The sequence below is a fragment of the Acomys russatus genome, chromosome 17 (assembly GCF_903995435.1).
Source record: "Acomys russatus chromosome 17, mAcoRus1.1, whole genome shotgun sequence".
In the NCBI taxonomy this organism is placed as follows: Eukaryota; Metazoa; Chordata; class Mammalia; order Rodentia; family Muridae; genus Acomys; species Acomys russatus.
In genome coordinates, this window is record NC_067153.1 from 3367055 (window position 1) to 3376855 (window position 9801).

Here is a 9801-nt window from a genome sequence, read left to right on the forward strand (position 1 = left end):
GTCACATGAACATGGAAACACACAAACAGTAATAATAAAATAATTTTTAAAAATCAATTACAACAAATTCACAAATTTAAATGTGAAGTTTTTAGAAGGAAAAGGAGAGTATTTTAACAAAAAGACTTCTTCTTCTTTTTTTTTTTAATGGTTTATTTATTTATTATGTATACAGTGTGCCTACCTGCTAGAAGAGGGCACTAGATCTTATTATAGATGGTTGTGAGCCACCATGTGGTTGCTGGGAATTGAACTCAGGACCTTTGGAAGACCACCAAGTGCTCTTAACCTCTGAGCCATCTCTCCAGCCCCCAAAAAGACTTCTTAATTAGAACATTACAAATGCTAACCATAAAATAAAAGATGGCTAAATAGTAAAAAAGCCAACAGACAAGGTATAGGAGAAGACATGTGCCACGACACAAATACCCAATAAAAGAACAGTGTCCAGAACAGGTAAAGAGCACTTACAAGTACATAAAAGTAGACAGCCCCAGAGAAAAATGAGCAGAGAGCATAAGAAGCACTTTACAAGAGCTATTTAAATGTGCAACAGCATTAGTCATAGTTACAGCTACACAGAGAGGCCACTATACACCGAGGTGGCTATAACTAGGAGACTGGCAGTTCAGACGTTGATAGGGATTGGAAGATGAACATTCTTTCATATTAGTGGTGAGAAAGCAAGATGGCAAACTGCTTTGGGAACTGTTCAACAACATCTACCAAGCTGGATACGGATAACCAGCATTTTTAGTCCTAAACAAGACCACACATGCAATAAGCCAGGAGACTTGTTTGGTAAGGAATAAGCTTCCCGGCTGTACAACAGTACCAGTAAGAAAACAGGGTAAAGCCTGAAAGCTACACAATGCCTCAAGCAGGTAATTTTGAGAATTAAGAAGAGAGGAAACAATTCAACAATAATCACAACCAAAGAAATAAAAATTCAAACATTAGATGCCATTTGAGGTCATATTAGATAACAATAAAACTTGTAAAGGGTTGATATTAATGGACCTCATAAGTCTTGCTAGAAGAATAAAGCACAACGCAGGGTAAGCCAATTTAGCATTATTGATTAAACAGAAACATTGTTAAGCCCAGGGGCCCTACAAATAAATGAAGTAAGAATACACCTATCTACTGCTATATGGTTGGTAAAGGGGAGAAACTAGGACAAAGTATCCAACTGGTACTTAAACAAATAAACTATCATTTAAATGCAAGCTATGGAAAGACATGCAAAATGCTGAGAAATGACAATTGCAAAATAGTGGAATACAATCTTTGGTCTTTACCGTCTCTTTTAAATGTAAAATGTTCCCCCACCAATGGCTGCACACTCCACTTAACAACCACTAACACCAAAGGCACTCTGTTAAACATCCTCACTGAAAAACAAAATCCTATAGGTTGCCTTCTGGCCCCACCCCTACTGAAATCATGTTCTCTGTTGCTTATTATGTTATGGAGGAAGTAAGACTTATTTTTATTTTACTAAAATTGTATTTATTTACTTATTGAGTTAGTTTTGTGTGGGGGTTGTACTTGTTTGTTCTGTTTTGTTTTGGGGGTACTCATAGCCTCACCTGTCCTGGAACTCACTCTGTAGACCAGGCTGGCCTCAAACTCACACATACATGCTACCATATGTTGCTTTAAAAAAAAATTAGGTGTATGTTTGTATAACTGTGTATATGCATGTGTGTGCAGGAGGCCACTGTGGCCAGAAGAGAGCATCAGATTCCCTGGAGCCTAAGTTACAGGCAGTTATTATGTGCCTCTTCACATGGGTGCTGGGAATTCCAATCTTCTAAAAGAATAGTAAGTACTCTTAATTGCTGAGCTAACTCTCCAGTCCCAAGACTTATTTTTAAAAACCCACACAATTTAATGCCTACCCTTTGAAGAAATGATCCAAGGGAATTATCTAAAACCTGTGACTGAAATACCTGGGTTGCAAGGACCTCGGCAGGGTCTCTCTGTTGAAGTCTTGCCCTCCCTGTGCTGAACACTGAGGCTGTCACTATTAACAAGGTACACATACTTCCCATGGGGACTTCAGTGACCTAAAGAAACATATTATCTGCATGCCAATCGTAATTATAACCCTTTAGTCATAAAATCTGTCTGTTTGTCTTAAAATATCTCAATTTTCACGAAACATAGAGGGGCATCTTTGAGAAAATTTAGCAAATGATAGCCTAATACAGAATTCACTTAAAAAAAAAAACCATCTTGCAAGCCACATATGAACAAGATTAAGTAGAGACCTATGTAACAGCAAACTCAGAAGATGTAGTCAATGTTTCATCCTCCACCCCAAAAGAACACAAGCAGCACAGTTTTTCTCTCCTGAATGCTTTGCAATTCACAAATTTTAGCCATTAACAGTTTCATTATTCTTTTACAGATGGAAAAACAGTTATTCAGAAATTATCAGACTTATGGTTTCATTATCAGATCTCCTAGGCATGCATATGTGTATACAGATATATACATACATACATAAAACTTTACTTACACACACATACGTTCCAATGACTTCAGTCATGGCTTTAAAAGACTAACATAAGGTCCACTGCATTACAGACTACACTATATAAGATCCTAGGTATTGCTAGGCAGTATGCCGTGCTTTTAGTCCTAGAACTCAGGAAATAGAGTGAGCCTGGTCTACGTAGTTAGTTACAGGACAGCCAGAGCTACATAGTGAGACCCTGTTTCAAAAACCAAACTAAAACAAAACAACAGCATCCTAGGTGTGGGGCTAGGGAGATAGGTTACTGAATAAGCACACTTGCTACACAAGTATGTGGACCCGATTTTAGGTCTCTACATAGAAAGCTGGGTGTGGCTACTTGACCTATAATCCCAAAACTGGGGCGAGGGAGTAGAGACAGGACTGCTGGGACTTGCGGGCCTCCAGCCTAGCTAAAAACGGCAAGCTCCAGGTTCAGCTGCAGACCGTCTAGCTCAAGGGAGTGAGGCAGCAATAAAGAACGTGACTGTCCTCTCCAACCTCTGTGTGCATGCATGGGCAACATGTATTTTTACACATGTACATCATGGATGCTGCCCTTGTACAGGGGATCAGTGCCTTCCCTATCTGTAACTTCCCTAAACTACAAACGTCCTAAAATGTAGCAGCCCCAAAGTAGAGTGGGATAACAGAATTAGCTTCTTCAATTACAGCCTCATACCCTATTCTAGTACCTTTGCTGAAACTACCACTAACCGCCGCCATCTCCCTCTAGAGTCACAGACCCCGCCCCCAGTTAGAACAGTTGTGTGGGTTGCTGAAGCGCGCTCCCTTCACTCTAAGTGGCCAGCGTTACCACGATACCCTCCTTAGCACACCTCTTTCTGTGACACCTGGTATCTTTATTATTCACACATCTCTCGATCTTCCCTCCCGGAAGGTGTATGCACTGTACAGCAAATACGTAGCCGTTCTAGAATAAGGACAATGGTAAACAGCACAGAAAGATTCCAAGTTAGTTAAGCCACAAAATATTGGTAACATGAAGAAAAGTAGCGAAGGGAGAAATAACTTCGGCTGTTATATGCTAGAGCAGGATCTAAATCAGCAGACTGCGAACAAACGACTGACTTAGTGATGTGTGAGCAGCAGGACAGAGAAAGAGAGCCGGCGAGCTTGCCCTCTGCTTGAGCTAGGCTGTCTCTCTCCCCCCCACCCGTGCACAGCAGAGTTCCTGGTTGCCAAGCCTTCTGACCTCAGCCCAGGACTACAGCACTGCTTCCCCTGGCTCTTGGTCATTTGCAGTTCAACTGGAACTATATACCCGTTTCCTCAGTACCTAGCTTCATGGTCTATGTTTCTGTCTTCGTAACTACATGAGCCAATTCCTCCTTCAAACAAACAAACAAAACCTTCTGTGTATCGGTAACATCTGTTTCTCTGGAAAACCCTAATGTGTGCAACCTCCATGATATTAATCCTTATCTACTTAGATCCTTTCCCTAAGAATGAAAGTATGCATCAGTAATTAAAGATACTAGAAGAGCTTGTTCCTGAGATACAGTGAAATAAAAGTAGACCCCAAACTATGTGCTTTCAGTTAAGTGTCTAAAATCACGTGTCACTTCTCAAACAGTGTTAACAAGGAACTCCAGTCATCTGTTAACAAAATAGTGAGATGTGGCTCTTCTTTTTCCATTTAGCACAATTCCAAACAATAAATTAAGACTACCAATTGCTGTATATACTTTTACTGCCTTAAAAAAAAACTGGCTAGAGATTTAGCTTTCCCGGTAGCAAAGGAACCCTAGTGCCTCCTGTCCCTTTAATGCATTTCAACCAAGAGAAGCAGGCCAGGCTGCTTTTCTAACCTCCAGCCAGTGCTTACACTCCCTCCCTTGATTCTTTCATCTGTCTCTTGTGGAATGTGTGGAACTGAGAACCGGAATGAGCCCACAGAGGTGGTGAACTGAGGCTGAGATAGCCGGATCACAAGGAGTTCAACGGCAGCCAAGCTACAGTCCCCATTTCAAAACAGTAAGAGGAGGAGGAGGAGGAAGAAATGAAATAGCCCCAAACAAAGGTGTCTGTGCCATGTATAAAAGCCACATGTCCTAGTAAAAGTACTGATCACTTTTAAGATTTATATGTGTGTGTGTGTGCACGCGCGCGCCTGCATGCCATCCACATGTATGAGGCTAAAAAGAAGGTGCGCCCCACCCCCAGCCCCAAGATGGGAACTGGAAAAGCGATGACTGACTCTTAACCCCTGAGCCATCTCTCAGGCCCCCTGACTAGGTTTGTTTTGACACAACTTGAATGTATTTAACTTAACCAGTTGTCTTCTTACACTTTGTAAACATTACAAAAGTTGAACAGATCAGCTGGAATACCTACGTTTATAATACTTATTTAAATAAAAATGCATTCTAGATCTTAAATACTCAATTTATAAACAAAGTATCCTACAGTCAGAAGGCTCAATCTACACAGATTTAAGAAAAGTTGTATCAGTCACAGTCCTAGTAAAAGCAAAAGCTGGTGCTGGACAAATGGCTCAGCAGTTAAAAACTCTGGCTCTGTGCAGAGAGCCCAGGTTCTATTCCCATCATCCGCATGGCAGTTCACAGCTAGTTATCCATGCAACTCGTTTCCAGGAGAGCTAATGCCCTCCTCTGCAGGCACCAGGCACAAAACACCCAAGCACATAAAAATAAAGAAGTTAAATCTTAAGGGGAAAAGGCAGTCTCAAAAAGAGGTAACTAAAGGGTGCACTTAGAAGTTGAGGATAGAGTTAAATATGAAAATTCAATAAAGACAAAGCTACTACCATCCCTTAGGCAGAAGCACAAAGAAAGGTGATAACCAACAGCACTCAAAGGAATAAATGCCTACCTTTTTCTCCTCTGGATCCAATATCCAGTATCCTACTATGGCCTCAAATTTGGCTAAACTTAACTAAAAATCAAGAAGAGGACAACTGAGGTAAGTCTCAGAAGTCAACCCCGTGGAGCACAAAGCAGGACAGAGAAGGGAAAATGGTTCTGAGAACTGGAGCAATGGCTCAGCAGTTAATAGTATTTGCTGCTCTTGCAGAGGACCCGACTTCAGCACCAGCACCCATATAACAGCTCATAACTCCAGTTTCAAGGGATCTGTCTTCTGACCTCCACCCTTCAGAGGCACAGATACAGGCGTGGTGCACATGTGGTATAGAAAAACATTCATGTACATAAAGTAGAAATAACTGTCCTGGAATCGGTATGTCGACCGGGCTGACCTTGAACTCACAGAGATCTGCCAGCCTTTGCCTCCTGGGTGCTGGGATTAAAGACAGGCACCACCACATCCCGCCCACAATTTTGAAAGTGGGACCTGGAAGGTGTGGCAAACAAAAAACACCTCAGCATCAGAAGAGAACTTGGGAGTCAAGACCTAAGCCATTTCTAGTGACAAAATACTCTAGGAGGAGTCTGTGATCTCCATTATAAATACGGACATCAATTCCTCCAAACAGAAGTTACAAGGATAATGTGAAATCAACCTCTGATGAAAGTATCTAATGAAACCTAACATAGTAACTTGGTGAAATATTAAGACGTTATGTCTCACTGGTACCTTACACAAAGTGTAGCTTATAGAAAAACAGTACTTGTTCAATAAATAAATGCTTTGGGTTTGCTACTGCTGATGTGTCCTTATTATACCAGACAGTCTTTCTACCTGTACATTTTTAAATTATAAAAACAATCTTTTTACCATGCAGGTGCTATCGAATACAATATGTTAAATATGTTAAGTATTGACACTATAAGATTTCAAGAATTACAGATTAAAAGTACCCTACTGGTAACCCTCTCCAATTGTCTAACCTACATGACTTACAATTCATTAGAGGTAACTTTAGAAATGAGGAAGGCTAGGTAAAAATGTCTGCAGACCAGAGCTAGGGAGACAGCTGTTAGTGAATTCATTCCCTAGAAATCAAAGTGAAAAAAAAAAAAGCATAGTATGCTGGTGAGTTCATCTCCTGCCCCCTCAAAGTATACACCCAAACAAAAAGTTTACAGACTAAAATAATACTTTAAGAGAAAATTTCTGTTGGAGGGCTTTCCCTTACAATATTGAAACCTAGTAGTGTCAGATATCTTTTAAAATTTATATTCAACTGTACAGCAATTTTCTTTTTTTAGATTTAAGTATATGAGCATATATATATGCATATGTATATATATATATATGTATGTATGTATATGTGTACACTCTCTTCATGCACACCAGAAGAAGGTATCAGATCCTATTACAGATGGTTGTGAGCTACCACGTAGTTGCTGGGAACCGAACTCAGGACTTCTGGAAGAGCAGCTAGTGTTTTTAACTGCTGAGCTATCTCTCTAGCCCTGTACAGCAATTTTCAAGAAGAAATTTTACAATTCACCTCTTGTCTTTATGACCCCCCCTACACACACACACTTAGAAAAGGCTTACCCATTTCTTTTAAAATTCACAGACTGGCGATAGCTAAGTGAGTCAGGCACTTGGCACCAAGGTGGACAACTGCAGCTCAATCCCTGGAGCTCACACAGTAGGAGAGACCCTCCACTATGGCCATGGCACAAGCACCCACCCACTACACAGTAAGTAAACAAATGTAATTTAATGAGTCTTTTTGGGGGGTGGGAGGTAGGGTCTCACTGTGTAGCCCCGGACTGGCCTCAAACTCAGAGCTACTTGGTTCTGCCTCTCAAGCACTTGAACAATTTAAACTTCAAATAAATAAAATTCTATAGTCTTCTGCTACTTCTAAAGTTTTTTTTCCTAAATTTTTGACTCATTCAGAAATTTTAATGTAAGCAAAAGATCAAACTTTTACTTCTAAATAGCTACCCATTTACTCTAACACTAACTGTGGAATCTGCTCTCCATTCAACCCACTGCGAGCTGACAAAACCATGTCTTGGTGTGTGAATCTCCTAAGATCTTTTAAGTGACATGGAGGTGCACACCTTTAAGGCGCGTCCAGGACAGCCACTGCTGCACAGAGAGACCCTGTCTCAGGGGAAAGACATGGACACGGAGTTGTAAAATAAGCACTGAAGTGACTAACATGTTTTGTTCCTGGTGCTTATTTCCCTCAATTTTTGTCATCATCTTTTATTATAGCAACAGTTCTTTTTTAGTAGAAAAAAACCAGTAACTTCAATTTTTTTGATTACTGAATAACTTAAAAATGTGTTTACATATATCCCTACTTTTATCTGTTCATTTTTTCCGCCCATTTTTACACTGAAAATTATTCCCTTCTGATTGAAAACATTCAATATTTACCTTATCCAAATATGTGACTTTCAATTTAGATGTTTTAAATAGAACTTAAGACTTTAATCGTCTCATCTGTCAAGCTCTTTTATAAATTGTTGTACCGCTTTTCATGTTCACTACACCTTTTCAGAGGGGTCAGGAGAGGCTTAGAAGGTAAAGGAGCCTGCCGTCAAGCCCGAGGGCCCGAGTCAGCCCTGCAAGCTGTGCTTTGATCCTCGTGCTCCTGCGCATGCACAGCGCCTTTTAAAAAATGTACTTTTGTCTTCTCTGTGTAGGCGTGGCTGTCCTGGACTCACTCTGTAGGCCAGCCTGGCCCTGAGTTCCTGGGCTCATTTCTTTGTGTAGATCTTGTATCATGCTCCTACAGGCTCAAACCCTCCTTTTGTGTTTCTTAATGTGCAGCTCTCACAGCAGTAAGCTGTTTTCATTACTTCCTCTATAGGCAATGTGAGCTTTTTTCCTTTGGGTTGCATTAATTTATGTACACAGTATTAAGTACTGTATTGGTTTCTTTTCTTGTTGCTGTGATAAAATACCCAACCAAAAAAGCAACTTATGAGAGGGTTTATTTTGGGTTCACAGGTCAAGAATAAAGTTCATCATGTCAAGGAGTAAGGTAGCTGGCTGGCCTTCACATGCATGCGTGTGCATGTATAGTTCAAGAACTATATTCTTGAACTCTGAACCCAGAATAAATGTGCTGCCCACATTCCAGGTAGGCCTTCTTTCTCCAGTTAAACCTTTTTCTAAGAACAACCTTATACATATCCAGAGGTGCTCCCATGACTCCAAATTCAACACTAAGATGTGTCTAAAGTCTGTTTTCTTTGTATCAATCTTGTTTGAGATTCAGTGAACTTCTTGGAATTTAAGTTAATTCAAACAGATTAAGGAACGTACTTTAATGTTTTTAAGTCTATTGTCTCTCCTCCCTCTCCTTATGGAATTGTAATATATGTTTGACAACTTAAGTTTGTCCAAATGGCCAATAGCTATGCTTGTTTTGTGTATCTCACCCCCCCCCCCACTCATTAACTGGGCAATCTTTTATTATCCTATCTTCAATTTTATCAACCTTTTCTTTGCCACCTTCTATCTGCTATAGTTTCCACCCAGTATGTGTGTATACGTGTATGCTACATGTATGTGAATGCACTCAGAGTCCCTAAAAGGATGTTGAGTCCCCAGAACTGGAACTACATCAGTTGTGAACTATTTGATGCTAGGTCCTTTGGACGAGCAGCAAGCACTATTACCCTGACCCCTGAGCCACCTCTGCAGCCTGAGATGGCTTTTCTCACCAGTACAGCCAGTCACTTAAATCTCTTGAAAGTAAATATAGTTTTGAGTCTTCTACATTCATATAGCTAAACCAGACAAACCTAACTCTAGTGACCTATTATTAAAAATGGAACAAATACCTTTATACTACTTAAATATGGGGGAAAGGGATAAATCATTAGCATAGACAAGTATCCATTTTCAAAAACCCACTCCAAATTTGAGAAGCACAATTTTCCAAGGCCAAATACATGCCTTCAACCCCCCTAAGATACTTTCTACGATTTCCAGAAAGAGAAACTGTAAGTTCAGAACAAACTACTCCCACATACTAAAGCCTCCCGAAAGAAATAGATATACCTTAAACAGCGTCACACTCACTTGCGACATTTACCCGTTTAAGGCCAGTTCTTTACTAGAAAGTAGTAGAGCAGAATGGTGCTCTGTGGTTTTTAGTCATATTCATTATAAATAATATTCATTACCCAATTAATTAGAAAACAGTAAGCTGCTATATAAGAACGTAGTATTCCATTGGGAAGATTTTTTTTTTTTTTTTGTAACAGGGGCAAACAATATATTAATAGGGAGATAGTAGGTACTTAACTTCTAAGAGGCACTAACCTAAAGAATTTGAGAAGCAGCTCAGCCATTTAGAAGCAGAGAGGATCAGGGCTGGAGAGCTGGCTCAGAGGCTGAGAGCACTGACTGCT